The 26918-nt window shown below is 36.6% G+C and overlaps 1 protein-coding gene and 1 non-coding gene across 6 annotated transcripts in view; one reads left to right on the plus strand and one right to left on the minus strand.

The window, feature by feature from the left end:
• The window catches only part of Ppn (proteoglycan-like sulfated glycoprotein papilin), a 743946-nt gene that overhangs the window by 417768 nt on the left and 299260 nt on the right, over positions 1-26918 (minus strand). The gene's annotated exons all lie outside the window — the stretch shown is intronic.
• On the plus strand, positions 13563-13634 carry TRNAN-GUU (transfer RNA asparagine (anticodon GUU)). The gene has a single exon. It is a non-coding gene; the product is annotated as a tRNA-Asn (tRNA).

Here is a 26918-nt window from a genome sequence, read left to right on the forward strand (position 1 = left end):
CGGTTGCTGTCGTCTGCGATACAAAGAACTTTTCTGTTGATTTTCGAGTTTGGCATTTTTTCCGGTTATTATATGTTTATTTAAGTTGTGTTAACTCTCGCTAGTGGTTTTATATTTTATTTTATCCGTCTTAGTATTTATTTTATTATTGTAAATATTTTTGTTTTATCACTATTATTATTATTATTATTATTATTATTATTATTATTATAATGAATTATTTTGTATTACAATCGTTGTATCATTTCTATCACGATTATTATTATATTATTATTATTATTATTATTATTATTATTATTATTAATATCAACAGCATTATTATTTGAACCCTGTAAAATTTATGTAGACTACTGGACTGTACCCGAGCACGATCATTATGCTCATTTCGGGTATCTATTCATATGTATTCAATTCAAATGTAAATTGTAAATAAATTTGAAATTTGATAAAAGACACAATATTCTACCTCTTATTATAAATATCGTTGAAAAATTTATGTGTACTTATTAACTACCAATATCTTGAACGTAAGAGACAAAATAGTCCATTAGGAAAATAAACTCAACTCTTTCTAAAAGAAAATAAATTATATACAGAACTTAAAAAAATGTTTACTCCATACCTGTCTACTTGCTACAGACATCTTGCGTTAACGTGACTGATGAACTTACCTGAAAAGAAAAAGAAAATATTACAAAACTGCAAACAAAATAGCCTAATAATTTATTTAACATTAGAATTTGAAGCTATGCAATACTAAATAAAGAACGAAAATGCAGTAAAACCTAGTTAATCCGGACTCCGATAATCCGGACTTCGCTTAATTCGAATAGTCAAAAATGCAATAGAGTACGTACGTGATAATAGTTATTATATTTTATGTTCCAAGAATCTGACTTTGCATCACTCAAAAAGCTTACTGCAATTGAAATTGAAATTGGTTTAAATACTCATCTATATTCTGTTGAGTAACTTAGGCCTATAGGAACCCTGAAGGAAAAAAAAAAGTGGATTGGAGAGAGAGGAGGCTATTCAGTAATCTTTTTATGGAACAACCAGTCGAAGTGACGATAAGAGAAAAAAAGTCAGAAGGAAGTGGAACAGAGAGAGGAGTATGACAAGGTTGCCATTTATCATCTGTACTGTTCACCATCTAGTTGGAGAACTGTTTCAGAACATGGGAAGGGTCATAGCAGAAGAAAGTAGAATAGAGTGCACAAGACTTGCTGATGATATGGTGGTGTTAGCAGAAGAGGAGACGATATTAAGGGAAATGCTATTAGAGCTAAATTACAGCTATGAGCAATATGGAATGAAGATAAATGCAAACAAGACGAAGACCGTGATTGTCGGAAGAAAAATAAAGAAGGTAAACGTGTGAATTCTAAATCAGGCAGTAGAAGAAGTGGACAGCTTCAAACACTTGGATTGTGCTAAAAATAGTAACATGAGCTGCTGTGAGGAAATCAAAAGGAGGATAGCAATGGCAAAGGAAGCTTTTAATATGAAAAGGAGGATCTTATGCGAACCTCTGGAAAAAGAACTAAAGAAGAGACTAGTAAAGTGTTTTATGTGGAGTGTAACATTATATGGGGGCAGAAACATAGACAATACAACGAAGTGAAGAGAAACGACTGGAAGCATTTTAAATGTAGATGGGGAGGAATGGAGCGTATGAAATGGACAGACAGAATAAGAAATGAAGCTGCGCCAGAAAGAGTGAAGAAAAAATAATGCTGAAAACGATCGGAAAATGTAAAAGGAATTGCTTGGGCCATGGCTAAGAAGAAACGGATGCACCGGAAGAAATGGTGAACGGGAGAGAAGTTCGTGGCAGAAGAAGATAATTATCAGATGATAGACAACATTAAGATATAGGGGCCTATGGATCGTATGCGGAGACAAAGAGGAAGGCAGAAAATAGGGAAGATTGGAGAATGCTGGGATTATAGTGGAAAACCTGCCCTTAGAACACAATGAATTAATGAAGGAATGAATTCTATTGGGACACTTTTTGCAGTTTATTTCCTTCACTAATAAATAATCTAATCACCATTCTTCTCACTTGAATATCTCACTAGTTCATCACTAACATCATAAGATCTCAGTAATTCACACTTACGTATATTGGGTCTATGTCCTTTAAATGTATAATAGACGTGTTTTCTGTTGCTGTAAACTGAGTTTGAGTGCACTTTCTACTGTTATTTTAGGTCATTTGAGTCAATCCGGACGACTTATCCCTCCAATTAATATGGAATAACAAACTTGTACTATGATAACATGTATCAAAACATAATTAATTTTTATAATATATAAACGTGTGTTGCAGATCATAATAAATACTCGACAATATTTGGTCACCGGAATGCAGTTTATTCAATTAAACTTATTACACGTGCAACAAACACATCCCTTCATTTCAACAACCTGTGTAAGGTGATGATTTAGATTTTTCGCATGATTTTGTAAGTAAATTCATACCTTCATATGGCATTTCAATATATTCCTCTATTTCACCTATCATAGATATACGTTTTTTTTTCAGATAGGAGAGCACAGAACACTTAACAAGAATTTTACTCGCTCCATGAAATTAGTCATATTTGCTTTTACGACTCTACATTTAATAATATCAGGTTTTTTATATTTCTAGTAATTTATTGACTTTACTATGATCAGCACATTGATTTCTACTCTCTGTATGCTTCTCTATTCAATTTCAACAAGTTATTGGCAAGTTAGGTGCCAAATCTAGGGAATCGTGTAGGGCTATTTTCAAAAAACTACAAATAATGCCCATGGCTTGTCAGTATATCTTTTCATTAATAGTCTTCCTCGTATGTAATCGTGAAAACTTTGTAACTAATTCAACAGTTCATAGCATAAATACACGTCAAAAAAAATAACTTTCATACTCCATCGGCAAGTCTATCGTGCTATCAAAAAGGAGTGCGTTATATGGCAGTAAAAATTTTTAATAGCCTCCCTATCGATATAAAAAATGAAACTCAAAACATAAAATTATTTAGGGCCAAATTAAAGAAGCACCTAATTTCTCACGCCTTCTATTCTGTACGTGAATTCATGATATTCAATAACACTTCATGAAATTGATACTAAAACTATGTGTTGTAGTAGTAGACTATATTGTAAATCTCGTCTGTATATATTTCATCTAGACTGTGACTATAAATTAAGATTTTATAATAGTATTAAGTTTTTTTTACTTGTTCCATATTCTAGCTGTAAGCATGTATGAATACCATGGAATGTTAATAAATACAATACAATACAACAGTACAATATATTTAGGACACCAATGTATTGAGATCTACATTGCATGCCAACATCACGCATTCAGTATTACTTCATAGCTATGCAAACTTACGTCATTTTAATTTGTTTTTAATATTTGACATAATATTTTAATGTTATTTTGGATGATTAATATTGTAACTATATCATATTTTTACTCTAGTTATGTCATTTCCAAATGTAAAGCAAAGTTTTTGTAATTGATTTTAGATGGTATCTGTTATATCTCGTACCTGAAGATGCCCTACAAAGGGTGAAAACGTTAGTATTAAGACTAAATAAGATGTAACATATCAGTGTTTTTCTTTAATATGTAATCAATGCTTAAGCCATAAGACGGAATAAATAATTAAATTATATTTTGATATATGTTATTAACAAGAGGCTTAGCTGACCATTTCTCAACATGAATTGTAAATTATTATACTATGATGTCATATGATGTCGCAAAATTCCGACAACCGTAACTACAAGTAGTTCAGAGACGTGGGGAATATTATTTATCGTAAAGTTAGAAACCCAAAATTCTTCTTCCGCCATAAAAATGTTGCAATGAATTGCATTTATGAATACGGGAAGTACACAGCAAGTATACAGAGCATTCTGGAAACGTTGCTGCTTCAGGAAATACCTTTCTTTCTGCACAAAACGACATCATGATGAGGCATTATCTGTCTCGCAGTAAACGTGAAAGACAAAAAGACAAATGAAAATCAATGGCATCCGAGCATTGCGCTAGGTAACCAGAGAAGTAACTAATCCCACAGAGGTCGATCACCTGCACGGTACAAGCAACTGTCAATTCTGTTTTATGACGTGACTTAATTGTATATTGTTGTGAACATGTGCTTACCTGTAATTAAAGACTCCTACCAACATCGCCTCGAGCAGCGTTTCAGGAAATTTGTTATAAGTTATCTTCACCCAGAATCTCGTTTCTGTAGTTACTGCAAAACACGAACTGCAAGCCCGGTATCATAATGCAACGCGTGCATTGCCACACGGGATTTAGACCTCCTTGAAAACAATGGCTAATTTAGAGTCGATTTCAATTATACTTTTACTTTGCCCTGCTTTAAATTAAATGTCGAATACATTTTATTTTTTGCAACATATTGTGAACAGAAATATCTGATATGAAATAATTATACAAAGTAATGCAATTGAATTTGGTATTCCCAAGAAACTAGTTCGATTAATTAAAATGTGTCTCAGTGAAACATACAGCAGAGTCCGTATAGGTCAGTTTCTATCTGATGCTTTTCCAATTCACTGCGGGCTAAAGCAGGGAGATGCTTTAGAATACGCCATTAGGAAAGTTCAGGATAACAGGCAGGGTTTGGAATTGAACGGGTTACATCAGCTTCTTGTCTATGCGGATGACGTGAATATGTTAGGAGAAAATCCACAAACGATTAGGGAAAACACGGCAATTTTACTGGAAGCAAGTAAAGCGATCGGTTTGGAAGTAAATCCCGAAAAGACAAAGTATATGATTATGTCTCGTGACGGGAATATTGTACGAAATGGAAATATAAAAATTGGAGATTTATCCTTCAAAGGGGTGGAAAAATTCAAATATCTTGGAGCAACAGTAACAAATATAAATGACACTCGGGAGGAAATTAAACGCAGAATAAATATGGGAAATGCCTGTTATTATTCGGTTGGGAAGCTTTTATCATCTAGTCTGCTGTCCAAAAATCTGAAAGTTAGAATTTATAAAACAGTTATATTACCGGTTTTTCTGTATGGTTGTGAAACTTGGACTCTCACTCTGAGAGAGGAACATAGGTTAAAGGTGTTTGAGAATAAGGTGCTTAGGAAAATATTTGGGGCTAAGAGGGATGAAGTTACAGGAGAATGGAGAAAGTTACACAACGCAGAACTGCACGCATTGTATTCTTCACCTGACATAATTAGGAACATTAAATCCAGACGTTTGCGATGGGCAGGGCATGTAGCACGTATGGGCGAATCCAGAAATGCATATAGAGTGTTAGTTGGGAGACCGGAGGGAAAAAGACCTTTGGGGAGGCCGAGACGTAGATGGGAGGATAATATTAAAATGGATTTGAGGGAGGTGGGATATGATGAGGAGACTGGATTAATCTTGCACAGGATAGGGACCGATGGCGGGCTTATGTGTGGGCGGCAATGAACCTTCGGGTTCCTTAAAAGCCATTTGTAAGTAAGTAAGTAATACAAAGAGGATGATGCAAAAATAAAGACCTCTAGCGAGAGTTACAACGATAGTAAATGGTCAATTATTCAAAATAGTGAAAGCGACAGGTCTCAAGTTATTGCGTTGGATATTGTGACAGCGACGTGAGATTCGAACTCACGACCAGCGTCCCGCAAGAAAGCAGATCTCACAGGCTCCACGGAACATTGAGTGACGTCGCGCGGTGGAGAGAAGAGAGAGGGTGTATTACGTCAACGCGACGAGTTTGCGCGCGCATCTGGTGCTGGTAGAGAGGAGAGGGCTCTGGATTTCTCTGGAGTGCCATCTCTAGAGACGCGTGGAACCTTCGAGGCTACGTCGCTGTGGTTATAAATTACGGACACGAAGGAACGACAGCAGTTTTCAGTTGATTAGTCAGCCAGTCAGTGAGAAAGCCAGAGCAAGCAAGCCAGTCTTGTGTACCGGAGTTCGACTCGAGTGTGCGTCCGCATCTGCGTCAGCATCCGAAGGCCTGTGTTCGAGTGCAGTGGACCGCAGTTGGAGGGACCCGAGTTCGAGTACAGTGAACTGTCTCTGAAGGTCTGTGGTTCGAGATACTGTGAACTCGAGTGACTGAGATAGAAGAACTGTGAACTGAGAACTGGTAGTTCTGATTTGTAAATAGTGCTTTGTAAATATTAGTTAAGATTAACAGTTCATTGTTGTGCGTAATAGTCCAAGTAAATTGTCATTGTCGTCGGTGGAGTGCTATAACAAATACTGTGTTGAGTGAAGATCCAATTGTTGACGAGAGCGTTTAAGGTGAATTGTAGAAAGGAATTATTGTTGTGACGAATAAATTACATTGTTGTTACTAATAAAATTCACAATATGTTTGTAACAGACATGTTAAAACCTAGTCTCAATTCGACAGTGTTTTCATTCAATTGATTAAAAAAATTAACATATAAAGACACTATAATTATTACAGTCTTAAAACACTCATTAAAAATCATGTTTACACTATATATTTTTAGGACATGCGGTCCTATCTTCAGTGGCCATCTGTAAGGAGAATAATCTCTTGATATAACGTTACTCAAAAATTACAATGTTGAAATTGAAGTTTAATAATGTGTTTATTAGTACATTGTGCAACGAGCCTATAATGATAGTAATCAAGACGCAAGTATGAAAATTATGAAACTCGCTTGCGCTCGTTTAATAAACAACCATACTAGCTTCTTAATTACCATTACAGGCGAGTTTCATACGACTTTTTATGCTCGACCATATTTCTAACTTGAAATTATTCATTTTATTTGTATCTAACTGACCTTGAGCAATACCTCGTAAATTGTGAGATGTGCGCAGACGCGAAAATATTGATTTTTTCCGAGGAACAGATGTCCACATTGACCTTGATAGCCTATAAGAACCTACAGAGTAAACTAAATATTAACTTTGTTATAACATTGAAATTAAATTAGACATTGAAAAACGAGATGACAAATTGAATTTATTTGGATATTATTTACAATTAACGCTAATTATTATAGTAACAGAACATAACCTTCTGCGACAGTATTGGATTTCCAGCCTCCGTAACTTTTCGCTAATTCTCTTTCGATTGCATATCCGAGAATTTTCGATATTCGCGGTTTTATGACGGTACAAAGCTGACTTGTCATTGGCTGAGGTTTTATAACGGTACAAAGCTGACTTGTCATTGGCTGAACACCTGTACTTTAATGAGTAGGTGTACTTTAATGACATGCATTAAAGGACTGCTACCAGGTGTATAATTACTACATTTCGGCATGGTCGAGCATAAAATAACTTAAACACCGGAAGTATTGAATTTGAATTAAAATGTCAATTTCCTGATTACGAAACCACATATACAGGTCAAACTGGCAGAACATTTTATAAAGAACATAGACAAATTTCACACAGTAATAGGATTCAATCAGCGTTCAACGAACACATTATAACAATCATCATTTCTTTATGAACATAGAATCAGATATGACTATCCTGCATGTAGGACAAAGTAAATGTCAAACTTTAAACATTCTAGAATCCATAGAGATTTATAAAGACAAAATTACAAATAAAAATAATTTAAATGATAAAGTTCCAATTGGCAATAACATTCTCATTGATCTTGTATTGATTTTGAATTTGAACAGCGTAGTCATAACACACGCCGCATTCATCACCTACCCATATCGGCGTCCCATCTCAGCGAACACCAGCTGATTAGTAGTACGTAGGCCTATTGATTCTGTACTATGGCCGTTTTAAATTTTAAACACATTATTAAACTTCAATTTCAACATTATAATTTTTTAGTAACATTATATCAAGAGATTATTCTCCTTACAGATGACCACTGAAGATAGAACCGCACATCTTGAAATATGTATGGTTTAAACATGATTTTTAATTAGTGTTTTTAATACTGTATTAATTATATTGTCTTTGTATCTTAAATTTTTAATCAACTCAAGTTATTATTTATTTGCTAGTGCATGTCATCACCACCACCAGAGACGTAGTGTAGTGCTACACAAGATACCAACATCGAATCAAACAAGAGGAGTTTCGCGTCATTAAATTCGCACGAAATGGGGACTGTTGTGACAGTACAGTGGAACTTTAGGATTGAATTTGGTAAGAATGCACCACACAGAAACTGCATTGCGCTCTGGGTGCGTTCACAGACTTCGGAAGTACAGAAAACAGAATACGAGCCGTAGTCCTAGCAAGTCAACAAGACGGGCTAGTAGGGAACTACAGATCCCATAATCCACGGTATGGCGTATCTTCTGCAAGCGTAATAATACTGTCCCAGAACGTTGGATCGGTCATACAGGACTCACCAATGTCATTCTGCCCCCCGCGATCGCCAGACTTAACCCGCGATTTCTTCTGTGATGGTAAACCAAAGACTTCGTGTCTGTCATCCCCATGCCACAGAACCTAAACGACCTGAGATTATGCAATACAAAGCAGTGGAATCAATATCTGAGGACATGCTGGCATGAGTCTGGACAGAACTGGAATACCGTCTCGACATCTATCGTGTCACAATCGGGGCTAAAATCAAGGTTTTATAGTGGATACGTAAAATTTGGAAGTTAATGTGTTTTTCATGTTAATACAGTTGTGTTAAGTTCGTTCAGTCATGAATAAACCAGGTTTACTATTGCACCATCCTTTTTTAATGAATTTGTACTGAGTAATGGGTACGTGACTTTGAGACTAGTATTAAGTATTTTAGGGGGAGGGAAATTATACAAATAATGATCATTTCTTTTTAATTTCGGCATGTTATTATAGTTAAAATTTAATTAAAATTGTGGTAATGAGTTCTATTCAAAATGCTTAACAAATTTATGATATAATTGTAGAGCAAGTTTGCTGCAACGAAACATTACATAACGGTAACTAAATTAAAAAAAAAAAGATAAAATAAAATAAGAAAATCGAAAAAAGAAAATGAAAAAAGAAACGAGGGATGTGGACTGCACAATAGCCGTTTAGTTTTAAAGCACCGTACGGATAGCTCCAACTAGGATCAAAGGAATAACATTTACTTAGAAAATAAATTGTTGCCAAATTGTGCAATAAAAAATTCTTCGGACGAAATTTTGTTACATTTTCTCCTCCATTTTATCCAGGATTCACACGAACTATTCTTGTGTGCTTATTTTGGGACAGTTTTATATTTCACTAGTTACGCGAAAAATCGCTTGCCAGGCTGTAGTGCGGTGAAATGCCAAGAACGTTATCCGCGAAAGCCAGCGATCTGCTTGCCATGCTGTAGCGCCGAGAGATGGAAGGAGTGCAAGTTCCTTAGGTTTGACTCTCTACTATTTTCCTCAGTCAGATTTATAAAAAAGGTGTGTATTTCAGTTGAAACCAGGACAAATTGTTTTGCAGCAGCATTGAATTTAATATAAGTACTGTAGTATGTTACACTACTTAATTCCCTCTATACCAATGCTTACACTTCTCAGTGAAAAATATTTTATGCTCGACCATGCCGAAATGTAGTAATTATAAACCTGGTAGCAGTCCTTTAACGCATGTCATTAAAGTACACCTATTCATTAAAGTTCAGGTTTTCGATTATTCTCGGATGTGCAATCGAAAGACAACGAGGGAAACGTCACGGAGACTGGAAATCCAATACAGTCGCAGAAGGTTATGTTCTGTTACTATAATAGTTAGCGTTAATTGTAAATAATATTCAAATAAATTCAATTTGTCATTTCGTTTTTCAATTCTAAATCAATTTCCAGGTTATATCAAAATTAGTTCATGTTATTCTCTAGATTACATCAAGGTCAATGGCATTATTGTTCCTCGGAAAAAATCAATACTTTCGCGCTTGCGCACATCTCACAATTTACGAGCTATGCACAAGGTCACTTCCGATCTTCAGTCAGATACGAATAAAATGAATACTTCTGAATAATTTCAAGTTAGAAATATGGTCAGCATAAAAAGTCGTATGAAACTTGCCTATAATGGTAATTGAGACGCTCGTATGAAAATTATGAAACTAGCTTGCGCTCGTTTCATAAACAAACATACTCGCGTCTTAATTACTATCATTATAGGCTCGTTGCATAATGTACTATTATTCTCTCTCAGTTTTATAATGTAACCAATTTTTACGATAATAAATTCATTAGTAAGCTACTACTATTTCATAATATAACACAGAGTAGGCCTAATTGGCCTTTACATAAATCTGGCACTAAATAAAACAAAATTAGTGCTTTCAAAATTACGTCATTAAAAAGTACAGATCATAATATAACAAAATGTAACTTAGAATGATTTATTTTGTACAAGAGCTTTAGTCACAAAATCTAAGTCTGGAAGACGTCGTCGGTATGGCCTCAAAAGTTCAAAGCAGTAAATGTTTAGTTTCGACCAGTCAAGGGGCACACATTAATCCGGCTGGGCATTTATAGTATAAAAGAATAGAAGACAGGGATTTTGGAGGCCTTGTTACAAGCAATAAACTTGGGACCATTCTTCGATGGCAAGTGAATGAAAAGAAGAACCGTCGCAGCCACGCGGCAAGAGGATCTCTGGATGACTTCCAAATTAAAGGTCAAAGACTCCCCTAGGGTTTCATTAAAAAAAAAAAAGAACTCACCCCTTGCACCTTCAGTTCTGTACACTCTTTACAAAAATTCTGACTCAACCGAGAACATAAAGGAAATCTAAAGTGATGAAACTTCATAAAAGTGACAGAGAAGTACATGTATAGCCTAAGCACCCGAAAGGCAGACCTCTATTCTCTACACACAGACTCTTGGAGACCGCAGTATAAATTAATGAACATTTTGTATGCTGCCTTAAAAGTCCATATCATACTAAGAAAGGAAATATCAACAAAAACAAATTAAAACATAGGACGAGTCCATCTCACACGAGGGGAAAAGATTCATGTTGCTTAATAACTGAAGTGTAAATTAAACAAACATATAAAAATTAGGCTTTTCAGTATTTCACGTGTCTTGGAACATAACATTTCCAACGCTTCGAAACTATTTACAGTTCCATCCAAGGTTGACAGATTTTAGATCTACCAAGAGGGACATCCTTTTCCATCATATACGGGGACATCATTTTATTTTTAATATTGATCTGGCTATACCTTTGGATTAACGGTTGAGAACCGGAAACACCGTTTGCTACCCCCTTTCACGACTGGAGTTCGATTATACTGGCGTTAAATTCAAACAAATCACTTTACTAGGTATAGTAAACTAGGAAATATCGCAATTTTGAGTTTGATAATTTCCATTGGTTTTTGTTTAATCAAAATACAGTACATTATTAATAATAAGTGTTTTTACTCACGAACTGAGTTATCCATGTGGTGTAGGCCTATATTATACTGTCTACAGCACATTAGCGTACAATATAGAGAATGAAGTTAAATTGAAAACTAATCATAATAAGGATATTTAAACACATTTTTGAAAATGGTGACCGTTCATTTCGATACAGACTTCACTTCTTTCGTGCTTATTATTGCATTATAGACTGTTGCATCTAATTCCAATTACCAGTTTCGTCCTTCGTACTAGTAACTCATGTTGAAATAATTCTGTACCTACTCTACAAAAGAGTACCTTACGCACTGTAAATTCAATCTTCACTTCTACCCGACCAGCACAGATAAAATTACTCAGACATGCTATCTACTGTCCGTCCAAGTGTTTATGTCGCAGGATCGTAGAAAGGGGGGAAAAAATCACGTGACAGTTAATTACTTAACGAGACCCTTTTATTTAAGTTATTTTAAACAATTGTTTAATATTACGTAGACGTCCAATTCCAAACAGAAATTGTTTTCAGAAAAGAACTAAGACAGCCCAGCCACTAGCCTTTACAGAGGAGCGAGCAGAAGCAGGTGGGGGAAACCGGATGCGACGTAGACAAACGGACGACAGTACCTGTGTGAAAATATGATTCAATATTGAAAGCTCTTTCGTCACTGGAAAACGCGAACATATATATGGAACGTACTATATTCACTAAGTCGTACTGTTTATTATATGCGGCCTTGGTTCTGTGTGGAGGACAGTTGGAACTTCATTAGGAGAAAGGGGTGGGAGTGAAGTACGTTCTAAAACTCAGGTACAATAAAAATTGAAGTAAAAATAAAATGATGTCCCTGTACTTACTTACCTGTTAGGCAGTAAACGCTAAGAGAACATCTTAGTATATCTGGTTTTCAAGGAAATTCTCTCACACAGGGGACCTGGTAATGCCATTTATGGCGAAAACGTTCGTCCTTCTCCCCCGCCGGGGCTCCATTATGAATATGTGTAATCAGGTCATTATTTTTTTACTTATTTCTCTATTAAAGATAAGTAATTAGACGGAATCATATACAAATATTATTTTGTTTTAATGTACCTGCTTATCGGACCATTTTGACAATGAAACTTTTTAAAGGCATCAGTCGATTTCTTCTGCTAGTCAGAAAAGTGAAGTACCCGGGTACTAGCAGCAGCAGCAGCAGCAGCAGTAGCAGTAGTAGTAAGTTTAGGAGTGGTAGTAGCATATCAGTAGCGTTCTATTTATTGACATTTGTACAGTTACAAAGTTTATTCAACGCTCAGAGCGAGAAGTTGCGACAAATGTCGCCTGGAACCCTGCAGTAAGCACAGGGTTCTTTACATGTGTAGATGTGAAACACGGGGCCCGTAGATTCACATTCCACGGAGAAATCTCGACGTTCTGCAAGTTAAAGACGAAAAATTATTTGCTTCCTGGGGATCGAACTTCCTCAGTTGTAGAAAGAGAGTCATCTCCGCTTGTGAACTAATACAATAGCGAGCAAGAAACTGATTTCTTTCATCAAGCTCTCTTCATCAGCGGCCTTAAACACACTTCCTATCTTACGACTTACTTACTTACAAATGGCTTTTTAGGAACCCGAAGGTTCATTGCCGCCCTCACATAAGCCCGCCATTGGTCCCTATCCTGTGCAAGATTAATCCAGTTTCTATCATCATACCCCACCTCCCTCAAATTCATTTTAATATTATCCTCTCATCTACGTTTCGGCCTCCCCAAAGGTCTTTTTTCCCTCCGGCCTCCCAACTAACATGCGTTTCTGGATTCGCCCATACGTGCTACATGCCCTGCCCATCTCAAACGCCTGGATTTGATGTTCCTAATTATGTCAGGTGAAAAATACAATGCATGCAGTTCTGTGTTATGTAACTTTCTCCATTCTCCTGTAACTTCATCCCTTTTAGCCCCAAATATTTTCCTAAGAACCTTATTCTCAAACACCCTTAATCGGTTGATTTGAATAATTTCGAGGGAAAAATTGTTCTGGAGCCGGGTATCGAACCCGGGACCTTTGGTTTAACGTACCAACGCTCTACCACTGAGCTACCCGGGAACTCTAACCGACACCGATCCAATTTTTCCCTCTATATCCACAGACCTCAAAGTGGGCTGACAACCGTCAAGCAACCACTTTGAGGTCTGTGGATATAGAGGGAAAAATTGGATCGGTGTCGGTTAGAGTTCCCGGGTAGCTCAGTGGTAGAGCGTTGGTATGTTAAACCAAAGGTCCCGGGTTCGATACCCGGCTCCGGAACAATTTTTCCCTCAAAATTATTCAAATCAACTTTACAGGGAGTTATACCTTAAATCTTGATTTGCACCCTTAATCTGTGTTTCTCCCTCAAAGTGAGAGTCCAAGTTTCACAACCATACAGAACAACCGGTAATATAACTGTTTTATAAATTCTAACTTTCAGATTTTTTGACAGCAGACTAGATGACAAAAATTTCTCTACCGAATAATAGCACGCATTTCCCACATTTATTTTGCGTTTAAACACTTCCCGCCAGCGTTAAAAATTCTTCTTAATTACTTATAGTACCCAGTAGGCTGCACTGAAGACTATACAAAGAGTAGTGGCATTCAGCTTATTAGCAAAACATGAAAGTGTCCATGCAGGAATTACATAATGAATTTAGCATGTAGTATTCTGGTGTAGGCTGTAGTTATTTTACAACACTGCCATTCATCTGCAGTAGTATGACCTTCTCCACAAGTGCCTTGGTCTGCATACGTCCAACTTTCCACATGAATGAAACCCCAAACCGGCCCCTGACCAGCTGGCCACCCCGTTTCCGTCACAGACATTCCTAATTTACCAACCAGTTGTTCATTACACTCCCTTCCCTCCGGCGGGCAGGAAAGCGATTCCAGTACTTGCCAAACACTTGCTGTTCAACTGCACATTTGCGCCATATTCAATTATCTTGCATCTACACTTAGGTACAGTCAACTGCCGATCGAGGAAGTAAAGATGTGAGTACACAGGATAAGATCAAGGTGTATTATGAGCGTGATGATTTGGACTTGCAGGCCTGGAAGGAGTTTTAAAACTCGATTACATATTGAGGTTAGTGGTTGTATTCATATTAAACTCCTATCTTCCAGAAGTTGGGCCGTTACACGCCTTTTGTTCCCTCAGGGAAAATGTGTGGACAATCAACTCTTATAGGCCACTTGCAACTGGCATGTCTTCATTTATTCACTTAAAAACCTGCAGAAGCTCGTAGAGTTCACGAAGCTATGTAATAATTATTTTACAGAGTGATTTATATAAAACTAACACATTTCTTTATTTATTTCAAAACGAATGATTTAGAAGAATTCCCTGGGCGTCTAGAGTCTGGAAATTTGTATGAATGTGAGTGTGATTGTAGGTGTGCAGGGTTAATATTAATTAACCAACCATCACATAATATATAAAAATACATGAGGACTGTCGCTGGGCAGTAACCTGAACACACGTTTCAGCGTCATATTGTTGACAAGTAACTCCAACTGTTAGCACAACCATAAAGCATCTAATAGATGCTACAGAGTTACCAACAACGAAAAAAAAAATAATGATGCTAGCCATCATAATTTGTTATACCTCAAATGTAAAGTATCTTTGGGAGATTATTAACCTCTATAGCAAATATTGAAATTTCTTTATTTATTCTGCTGCAAGTTCACTTAATAACCAGTTTTTAACGTCAAATTAAGCAGGAGTTTTGATTCCCTGTCACGATATGCGCAGATGTTTATTCTTTATTGTTGGCAGCTGTTTTCGACATTTTGTTTTAGTCACTGAAAATGCAACACACATTAAATCAACGACTCTTCCTTGTGAAGCAATACTGGATTACGATTTCAATTACAGCTATTCAAAGGGCATACCAGAGAGAATTTTTAGTGATCGTAATCCACACCAAAGAAACACAATACTGGGACTGGTAAACAAATTGGAAACAACTGGATCTCTAAAAGAATAATAATAATTTTGATAACAAATATACAGAATAAAGAATAAACAGCTGCGCATCTCGTGACAGAGAATCAAAACTCGTGCTTAATTTGACGTTAAAAACTGGTCATTAAGTGAATTTCCAGCCGAATAAATACAGAATTTTCAACATTTGCTATAGAGGTTAGTAATCTTCCAAAGATACTCTACATTTTATGTGTAAAAAAAATTGTGACTAGCATCATTCGTATTGAAATGAAAGAAAGAAAGAAAGAAAGAAAGAAAGAAAGAAAGAAAGAAAGAAAGAAAGAAAGAAAGAAAGAAAGAAAGAAAGAAAGAAAGAAAGAAAGAAAGAAAGAAAGAAAGAAATGTGTTAGTTCTATATAAATCACTCTGTATTTCACTCATGCTGGTATATAGAATGTAAGAATCCGTTGAATTTCATCCAATCTGACGGTTGTTGAAATCTTGGGTATTTCCGTAGAAATATAGCACCATACTTTCTTACAATTTCTTCGTAATACACGTTGACTATCAAAAGTGAAAATTTGCGGTTCCAATGTGTACTGTATTACGATAAAATAAACAGAACCGCACTCAATGGAAGTCTGCTGTATACTAATGCTCTAACGCTGACGTCCCTTCATCCTGTGTTATCTGTCCATACTATGGAACGCAAAATCTTACTATAGCCTACTCTATCCAGGATAAATGTACATACTATTTCCTCGACAGACGCATTCGATCTATAACAGTAAAGGCTGACGGCACTTACCTGAGCGGAACCTCTTTCCTAGCGAACGCTCTGTAGTAGTAGACTATGTTAATCAATGAAATGCAGACCATTTCGTACTATGTTCTGGTCACGAGAGACAATCATATTGTACTTTGTTTTTTCGGATATACTTCCGAACCTATCTCCTTACTTGCTTCAAGTAAAATTCCGTGTTTTTCCTAATCGTTCGTGGATTTTCTCCTAACATATTTACGTCATCTCCGTATAAACAAGGACCTGATATAACGCGTTGAATTCCAAACCGTCTCTGTTATAATAATAATAATAATAATAATAATAATAATAATAATAATAATAATAATAATAATAATAATAATAATACTTATTTACTGTCTATTAAGGACCCCGGGGTTCATTGCCACCCTCACACAAGCCCGCCATCGGTCCCTATCCTGAGCAAAATTAATCCATTATCATATCCCACCTCCCTCAAATACATTTTAATATTATCCTCCCATCTACGTCTCGGTCTCCCTAAAGATCTTTTTTCCATCCGGTCTCCCAACTAACACTCTATATGCATTTCTGGATTCGCCCATACGTGCTACATGCCCTGCCCATCTCAAACGTTTGGATTTAATGTTCCTAATTATGTCAGGTGAAGAATAAAATGCGTATAGTTCTGTGTTGTGTAACTTTCTCCATTCTCCTGTAACTTCATCCCTCTTAGCCCCAAATATTTTCCTAAGCACCTTATTCTCAAACACTCTTAACACACGTTCCTCTCTCAAAGTGAGAGTCCAAGTTTCACAACCATAAGGAACAACCGGTAATATAACTGTTTTATAAATTCTAACTTTCAGATTTTTGACAGCAGACTGGATGATAAAAGCTTCTCAGCCGAATAATAACAGGCATTTCCCATATTTATTCTGCGTTTAATTTCCTCCCGAGTATCATTTATATTTGTTACTGTTGCTCCAAGATATTTTAACTTCTCCACCTCTTCAAAAGATAAATTTCCAATTTTTATATTTCCATTTCGTACAATATTCCCGTCACGAGTCATAATCCTATACTTTGTCTTTTCGGGATTTACTTCCAAACCTATCTCTTTATTTGCCTCCAGTAAAATTCCCGTGTTTTCCCTAATCGTTTGTGGATTTTCTCCTAACATATTCACGTCATCCGCATAGACAAGCAGCTGATGTAACCCATTCAATTCCAAGCCTTCTCTGTTATCCTGGACTTTCCTAATGGCATACTCTAGAGCAAAGTTAAAAAGTAAAAGTGATAGCGCATCTCCTTCCTTTAGCCCACAGTGAATTGGAAACGCATCTGACAGAAACTGACTTATACGAACTCTGTTGTACGTTTCACTGAGACACATTGTAATTAATCGAACTAGTTTGTTGGGAATACCAAATTCAATAAGAATATCATATAAAACTTCTCTCTTAACCGAGTCATATGCCTTTTTGAAATCTATGAATAACTGATGCACTGTACCCTTATACCCCCATTTTTCTCCATTATCTGTCGAATACAAAATAAATATAATTATTATTATATTATATTATATTATATTATATTATTATCATTATTAGGCCTACTATTACTATCCTATGCATGACCCTTTTTAACCACACCGGACCCATTACTAACACGCTGTCAGCTATTGTGCTACGGCTGTGCTTAAAGAATAAAAGAAAACGATATTACTTCATACTGAAATTGTCTTCTAATTTTGTGAATGGAGTTGTAAACGCATCTCTGATTATTGCATGCGTCTGGTTTCTCGCTCAACGCGCTATGTGTCAGAGTTGGTGGCGTGATGCCAGACAGGACATGATGTGTTATTAAATGGAGATCTTAAATGGAATTAAAGGGCACAACTAACGGCAGTGTTTGAGGTTTAGGCACCTCCGAGACTGCTCTTCTTTAAATCCCCCTACTGCTCACATCATCGGGGTGGATGAATGTCCTCGAGAATCTATGCCAGTCCTTCCTCAATTCCCTCATTTTGGGCAACTTTTATAACAACGTTGCTAATATTGCCGATGCTGCTTCTACTCCTACCAGTACTTAACCATCAACATTATTCTTTCACGGGTCTCCAAAAGTTGTTCATATTTAGTTCTTTGGCCTTCCTACTTTTCTTATATTTTCGGAAGCCCCACACCCACTAATTTATCTGTTAATTCGTGCAAATCAGTGAAATAGAAAAAACCATGAACAGCTTCATTTAAGCGATAACGCAGCAACTTGTAACTTACTATGTTGTACTTTTTATGATCTGATCCTTGGAAACTATTATTTTTGTTTTAATGTTGTACATTTTAAGGTTATTTTGTTTCAGTATTGTTTGTAGTTAGTACGCTATTGTTTGTAATTAATTTTCTGGTTTTGCAATCACTATTTGGTCTTTAGACAATAACATATAGATTGAAGGGGGTAACAGAATACATTAAAATAAATGAATAACTTATTATTGTTTTGTAATTGAGTGCGTGGTTAATTAGAAAATTAGGTTAAAAGTCTGCGAAGTTAGGCAACAGCGCGTCGCCGACTCACGTACGATAACATACGCACTTGGTCTCAACAGCAGAATTCTTTCCCTTAGCCACTCCAGTACGGTTGCCAAACTTCCTAATGGTGGGAATTAACTGCGTCTTCTGTGTACCTTAGTGTGGGACGTTATACGGTCGAACCCCGCGAATGAAATATATTCTTGAGATGGTTTCTGCTAGGGAATATGCCGAAATTAGAGACTTAAAGACGAGAGCGTGGCATGAAAAAGGCGTGCAAATTAAGCGCCGAAAATTGATTCAAAAGCGAAAAAGAAATCAGGACAAGTAAAAAGGCATTTTCCAACATTTATATCGTGCAGTTCAGTTACAAACTATCAATAAATTTTTTTGGTGAATGTTCCTGCACTGCCAAGAATCAATGAACAATCAACGAGTGAAATGCCTGATCCGACTGTGTCAGTGATTTAGAATTAATCGTAGTTCACCATGTAAAACTTTTAATCATGCTCAATTTTTTTAAACAATTATTTAGTCTACAAACAATTATTTGGTTTTGTGTGCTTCATTTTTTATATCTTTTCATTTTAGCTATCGTACATCAACTGTTTAATTTTTAAGTTCTGAAGACTATTGAGTAAAAAAGTCTATATTTAACCAATTATTGCCACTTATAGCAGAAATATTTAAAACAAAGTTTCAATTCCGCCGAGTGTAGAGGCTAGATACTTACTCATATTATTTTTTCCTCTGTCTGCCTCTTTTGTTTTTAATATTTGAGGAGAAAAATTCACTCCGGCGCCGGGGATCGAACCCGGGTCCTTGGTTCTACGTACCAAGCGCTCTGACCACTGAGCTACGCCGAATTCAATCCACAGCACCGGATCGAATCTTCCTCCTTCAGGTCCACACCTGTGGAGTAAAGGTCAGCACGTCTGGCTGCGAAACCAGGTGGCCCGGGTTCGAATCCCGGTCGGGGCAAGTTACCTGGTTGAGGTTTTTTCCGGGGTTTTCCCTCAACCCAATACGAGCAAATGCTGGGTAACTTTCGGTGCTGCACCCCGGACTCATGTCACCGCCATTATCACCTTCGTTTCATTCAGACGCTAAATAACCTAGATGTTGATACAGCGTCGTAAAATAACCCAATAAAATAAATCCTCCTTCAGTGTTTCCCTTTGTGGCCTGACTCCAAGTTAGACATACATGTCAACATTACAGAGATTATTCTGTAGGACAAATTATTTTAAAAAATCCGTGATATTCTCATAGCTAGCAGTGCATCTTAAATGCGGAATCCCGGCCAAATAAGTCACTCAACTGAGTGCGCTCCTAGTATAATGGCAGTTGACATTAGACATATACGTCAACATATATGCCTAACTTGGAGTCAGGCCACAAAGGGAAACATTGAAGGAGGAGGAGGATTCGATCCGGTGCTGTGGATTGAATTCGGCGTAGCTCAGTGGTCAGAGCGCTTGGTACGTAGAACGAAAGACCCGGGTTCGATCCCCGGTGCCGGAGCGAATTTTTCTCCTCAAATATTAATTGTCAACATTACAGAGATTATTCTGAAGGACAAATTATTAAAAAAATCCATAATATTCTTTTGTTTTTGTTTTTATATAAATACCCGTTTATGTGAATTTAAGAGTGTGTGTGCGTGCGTTCGGAAGTGTAACAGAGTATGTAGGCTATAACAGTCATGCTAAGTAAAAGAGATCGAATGGAAAGTGCAATGTAAGAATGTGGGAAGGCCTATTTAACGCGGGCAGGGAAGTAAATGGGAAGCTGAATTGTTTGTAAAAAAAAATTATAACTAGAAAGTATCCTGATGAAATTGTTTACAGTACAATTTGTAAGTCTTAAGTGCATTAGGAATAGTTATAATTTTATTTTTGAGACCAGATTAACCAGTGTTACAATCCAAATTGAGGACCTGCCTGTCTGAAGCCCATGCACCACAGCGCGTCAAGTGAATGAGTTAAAATATAGCCTGAACTTCCTTGAGTAAAAAAAAGAACAAGAAATAGCTAGGAATGCATATTTCACTCCTTTTTCTCAGTCACATATTGCAGTTAGATGTTACAGGACAAATAAATAAATTCTAATTTCCCTTAAGATATAATAACTTCTCCTTTCTTCGCTTTAAGGGTGAACTCACTGTCTTGTGCTGTAGAAATTATGTCTTTTCCCTTATAAATATGTTCCGCTTCTCGACTGGAACACTCCCCTTGACAGGATCAATGTCCCGCACACAAGTATACAAGGCTACAAATGACTGGTAGGGTGGGACACTTCCAGACGGGTTTCGGCGCTCAAGACTTCTCTAAGAAGGGACATAGACTGATGGTCTGGCAAGGACGAAAAACCGTATACCATCAACCTCACACTCCACGACACAACGCCCACTAGTACAGGCGGATTAAGTAAACTGCAGCTCCAACTGTCATATGAATAGAAATCACAATGAAACGTGGCTAGAATATTCCAAACTGGTTAAGCTTAGATATTAGAAACATTCGGAATATACAATACAGCAACATCGTCGCCATCATCATAGCAGTTTTAATCGACATACGTCAACATCGTCACAATAAAATTCATACACTTCGACATCGTCACAATTGATACACTTCGACATCGTCACAATTGATACACTTCGACATCGTCACAATTGATACTCTCCGACATCGTCACAATTGATACACTTCAGCATCGTCACAATTGATACTCTCCGACATCGTCACAATCGATATACTTCAGCATCGTCACAATTGATACACTTCAGCATCGTCACAATTGATAAACTTCAACATCGTCACAATTGATAAACTTCAACATCGTCACAATTGATAAACTTCAACATCGTCACAATTGATACACTTCAGCATCGTCACAATTGATACTCTCCGACATCGTCACAATCGATATACTTCAGCATCGTCACAATTGATACACTTCAGCATCGTCACAATTGATAAACTTCAACATCGTCACAATTGATACACTTCAACATCGTCACAATTGATACACTTCAACATCGTCACAATTGATACACTTCAGCATTGTCACAATTGATACACTTCAGCATTGTCACAATTGATACACTTCAGCATTGTCACAATTGATACACTTCAGCATTGTCACAATTGATACACTTCAGTATCGTCACAATTGATACACTTCAGCATCGTCACAATTGATACACTTCAGCATCGTCACAATTGATACACTTCAGCATCGTCACAATTGATACACTTCAGCATCGTCACAATTGATACACTTCAGCATCGTCACAATTGATACACTTCAGCATCGTCACAATTGATACACTTCAGCATCGTCACAAATGATAAATTTCAGCATCGTCACAATTGATAAACTTCAGCATCGTCACAATTGATACACTTCAGCATCGTCACAATTGATACACTTCAGCATCGTCACAATTGATAAACTTCAACATCGTCACAATTGATACACTTCAGCATCGTCACAATTGATACTCTCCGACATCGTCACAATCGATACACTTCAGCATCGTCACAATCGATACACTTCAGCATCGTCACAATCGATACACTTCAGCATCGTCACAATCGATACACTTCAGCATCGTCACAATCGATACACTTCAGCATCGTCACAATCGATACACTTCACCATCGTCACAATTGATACACTTCAGCATCGTCACAATTGATACACTTCAGCATCGTCACAATTGATATACTTCAGCATCGTCACAAATGATAAATTTCAGCATCGTCACAATTGATAAACTTCAGCATCGTCACAATTGATACACTTCAGCATCGTCACAATTGATAAACTTCAACATCGTCACAATTGATACACTTTAGCATCGTCACAATTGATACACTTCAGCATCGTCACAATTGATACTCTCCGACATCGTCACAATCGATATACTTCAGCATCGTCACAATTGATACACTTCAGCATCGTCACAATTGATATAATTCAGCATCGTCACAATTGATATACTTCAGCATCGTCACAATTAATATACTTCAGCATCGTCACAATTGGTATACTTCAGCATCGTCACAATTGGTATACTTCAGCATCGTCACAATTGATGTACTTCAACATTGTCACAATTGATATACTTCAACATTGTCACAATTGATATACTTCAGCATCGTCACAATTGATATACTTCAGCATCGTCACAATTGATATACTTCAGCATCGTCACAATTGATACACTTCAGCATCGTCACAATTGATACACTTCAGCATCATTACAGTTAATATAATTCAACATTGTCACAATTAATACACTTCAACATTGTCACAATTGATAGTCCCTACACTTCAACATCGTCACAATTGATACAATTGAACATCGTCACAATTAATACACTTCAACATCGTCACAATTGATGGGCCCTACACTTCATCATCGTCACAATGGATACACTTCAGCATCGTCACAATTGATACACTTCAGCATCGTCACAATTGATACACTTCAGCATCGTCACAATTGATACACTTCAGCATCGTCACAAATGATAAATTTCAGCATCGTCACAATTGATAAACTTCAGCATCGTCACAATTGATACACTTCAGCATCGTCACAATTGATACACTTCAGCATCGTCACAATTGATAAACTTCAACATCGTCACAATTGATACTCTCCGACATCGTCACAATCGATACACTTCAGCATCGTCACAATCGATACACTTCAGCATCGTCACAATCGATACACTTCAGCATCGTCACAATCGATACACTTCAGCATCGTCACAATCGATACACTTCAGCATCGTCACAATCGATACACTTCACCATCGTCACAATTGATACACTTCAGCATCGTCACAATTGATACACTTCAGCATCGTCACAATTGATATACTTCAGCATCGTCACAAATGATAAATTTCAGCATCGTCACAATTGATAAACTTCAGCATCGTCACAATTGATACACTTCAGCATCGTCACAATTGATAAACTTCAACATCGTCACAATTGATACACTTTAGCATCGTCACAATTGATACACTTCAGCATCGTCACAATTGATACTCTCCGACATCGTCACAATCGATATACTTCAGCATCGTCACAATTGATACACTTCAGCATCGTCACAATTGATATAATTCAGCATCGTCACAATTGATATAATTCAGCATCGTCACAATTGATATACTTCAGCATCGTCACAATTAATATACTTCAGCATCGTCACAATTGGTATACTTCAGCATCGTCACAATTGGTATACTTCAGCATCGTCACAATTGATGTACTTCAACATTGTCACAATTGATATACTTCAACATTGTCACAATTGATATACTTCAGCATCGTCACAATTGATATACTTCAGCATCGTCACAATTGATACACTTCAGCATCGTCACAATTGATACACTTCAGCATCATTACAGTTAATATAATTCAACATTGTCACAATTAATACACTTCAACATTGTCACAATTGATAGTCCCTACACTTCAACATCGTCACAATTGATACAATTGAACATCGTCACAATTAATACACTTCAACATCGTCACAATTGATGGGCCCTACACTTCATCATCGTCACAATGGATACACTTCAACATTGTCATAATTGATACACTTCAACATCGTCACGGTTGATACTCTCCGACATCATTATAATTGATATACTTCAGCAACATTGTAAAAATTGATACACTTCAATTTACATCTAAAGGAAAACAGGGCTTGGGGTATCCGAAGTCAAGATGAAGAGTTCAGGAACACTTGCATTGCTGACTTTCCCACGACAGGATATCAATACTCTTAAACCTGACGTGTTCATGATGATTACGATGATGGTGATGCTATCGGTGGGATGTATAGGTATTAGACCTAATATGGGACTATTTAATTTACATTAATTCTGAAGTTATTTTGTTAATAATACTATTAAACATTTTTAGGTAATTTTATATCAACGAACTTTGAAGCTATATTTATTTCACATTTTGTTGTTATTTCCAGTTTGATATATCTGTGGTATTTGAGACATACAATGCAATGTCTCCATTTAAAAACACAAAAACATCAAACACTGAAGGGATTTAAAGGAGGGGGGAAGACGAGCGTAATAGTGGTCATTTTCAATCCAAATCGCACTTCCATATCTTCTTCTTGCATTTTTTTGGGGGGAGGGGTGAAATGAATCAGCGATCTCATATTTATATGTCGAGCAAAAAAATTTTGTGTTCTGCGGCGCTTGGAAGCATAAAAATTGCGCCATATTTATGTGACTCCACCTTGAATTTGAATTACATTCCAACTTTACAAGCTATTTCTCGCACTTTTCTTTCAGTACGTTTCATGTTCAGAGTAAAGGCTCTTACCAGTTTGGTGCAAGGAATATGACATTTTTACTGCATGTTCTATATACGGTTAATGAAATATAGTAGCATTTTTAATAACCTATGTACTTTCCAAATTGAAAAATAAAATATATTTAGTGGACACTAAAAATTTAAATATCGAAGTTATATATAATTTTATTTCCATTATTGGATATAATTTTAATATTCTGGATAAGTCTACTTAGTTCTTTTGCAACCATATTATACTTACAAATGGCTTTTAAGGAACCCGAAGGTTCATTGCCGCCCTCACATGAGCCCGCCATCGGTCCCTATCCTGTGCAAGATTAATCCAGTCTCTATCATCATACCTCACCTCCCTCAAATCCATTTTAATATTATCCTCCCACCTACGTCTCGGCCTCCCTAAAGGTCTTTTTCCCTCCGGTCTCCCAACTAACAGTCTATATGCTACATGCCCTGCCCATCTCAAATGTCTGGATTTTAAGTTCCTAATTATGTTAGGTGAAGAATACAATGCGTGCAGTTCTGTGTTGTGTAACTTTCTCCATTCTCCTGTAACTTCATCCCGCTTAACCCCAAATATTTTCCTAAGCACCTTATTCTCAAACACCCTTAACTTATGTTCCTCTCTCAGAGTGAGAGTCCAAGTTTCACAACCATACAGAACAACCGGTAATATAACTGTTTTATAAATTCTAACTTTCAGATTTTTGGACAGCAGACTATATGATAAGAGCTTCTCAACCGAATAATAACACGCATTTCCCATATTTATTCTGCGTTTAATTTCCTCCCGAGTGTCATTTATATTTGTTACTGTTGCTCCAAGATATTTGAATTTTTCCACCTCTTCGAAGGATAAATCTCCAATTTTTATATTTCCATTTCGTACAATATTCTGGTCACGAGACATAATCATATACTTTGTCTTTTCGGGATTTACTTCCAAACCGATAGCTTTACTTGCTTCAAGTAAAATTTTCGTGTTTTCCCTAATCGTTTGTGTATTTTCTCCTACCATATTCACGTCATCTGCATAGACAAGAAGCTGATGTAACCCGTTCAATTCCAAACCCTGCCTGTTATCCTGAACTTTCCTAATGGCATATTCTAGAGCGAAGTTAAAAAGTAAAGGTGATAGTGCATCTCCCTGCTTTAGCCCGCAGTGAATAGGAAAAACATCGGATAGAAACTGACCTATACGGACTCTGCTGTATACCATATTATAGATGTCGTAAATAAAGACATGCATAAAACTTGTTTTTGAAAGAGGTAGATATATTTTTTTGAAAAAAAAAAAATAAATTTCAATAACTCAAAATCTAATCATCTGACTTAATAATGAAACTTGCATGCAGGAATACTTATAGCAAGAAGTAAAAAAGTTCCGTAACTTTTGTGTAGTCTACATCACACTCAGTTTCACTAAAAAAGATAATAGTAAATAAAAACTCAAAGACAACAGGAAGAAGCATTCACACAGCTCTATTCCAGTGTTGTCAGATACGGGAACAGTCGCGGTGGTCTCGAGTGACGTATAATGAATTGCTAGTTACACGACTCATTACATCATTAGGGACAAGACAGAGGAGCAGTTGTCTGCACCCAGCTGACATTATCATCAGCAGTCACTCGCGACGCTACCAGCTATTAATTACAACAGTATAATATTCAGCCATAACGGTAGCGTGAGTGCGATGTGAACATACATGCTAATACTAAAACATTTCAACAGACTTGAGCTTCACTCAGTTCCCTCTCCTACTTAACAAATAGGTTTATGGCAGGATTTAAACAATAATTTCATGCCCAAGCTAGCTGATTTCGTGGACTTGCAAAATTTTGCAACGAAAATAAAAATTATTACAATAATAACAATAAAATTAATGTATTCTGTCAATAGTTTTTCCGTTAATACAGTTACAAGTTGTTTGTAGTTTTGCTGCAAAAGCAGT

Source organism: Periplaneta americana, chromosome 17, assembly GCF_040183065.1.
Source record: "Periplaneta americana isolate PAMFEO1 chromosome 17, P.americana_PAMFEO1_priV1, whole genome shotgun sequence".
Lineage (NCBI taxonomy): Eukaryota > Metazoa > Arthropoda > Insecta > Blattodea > Blattidae > Periplaneta > Periplaneta americana.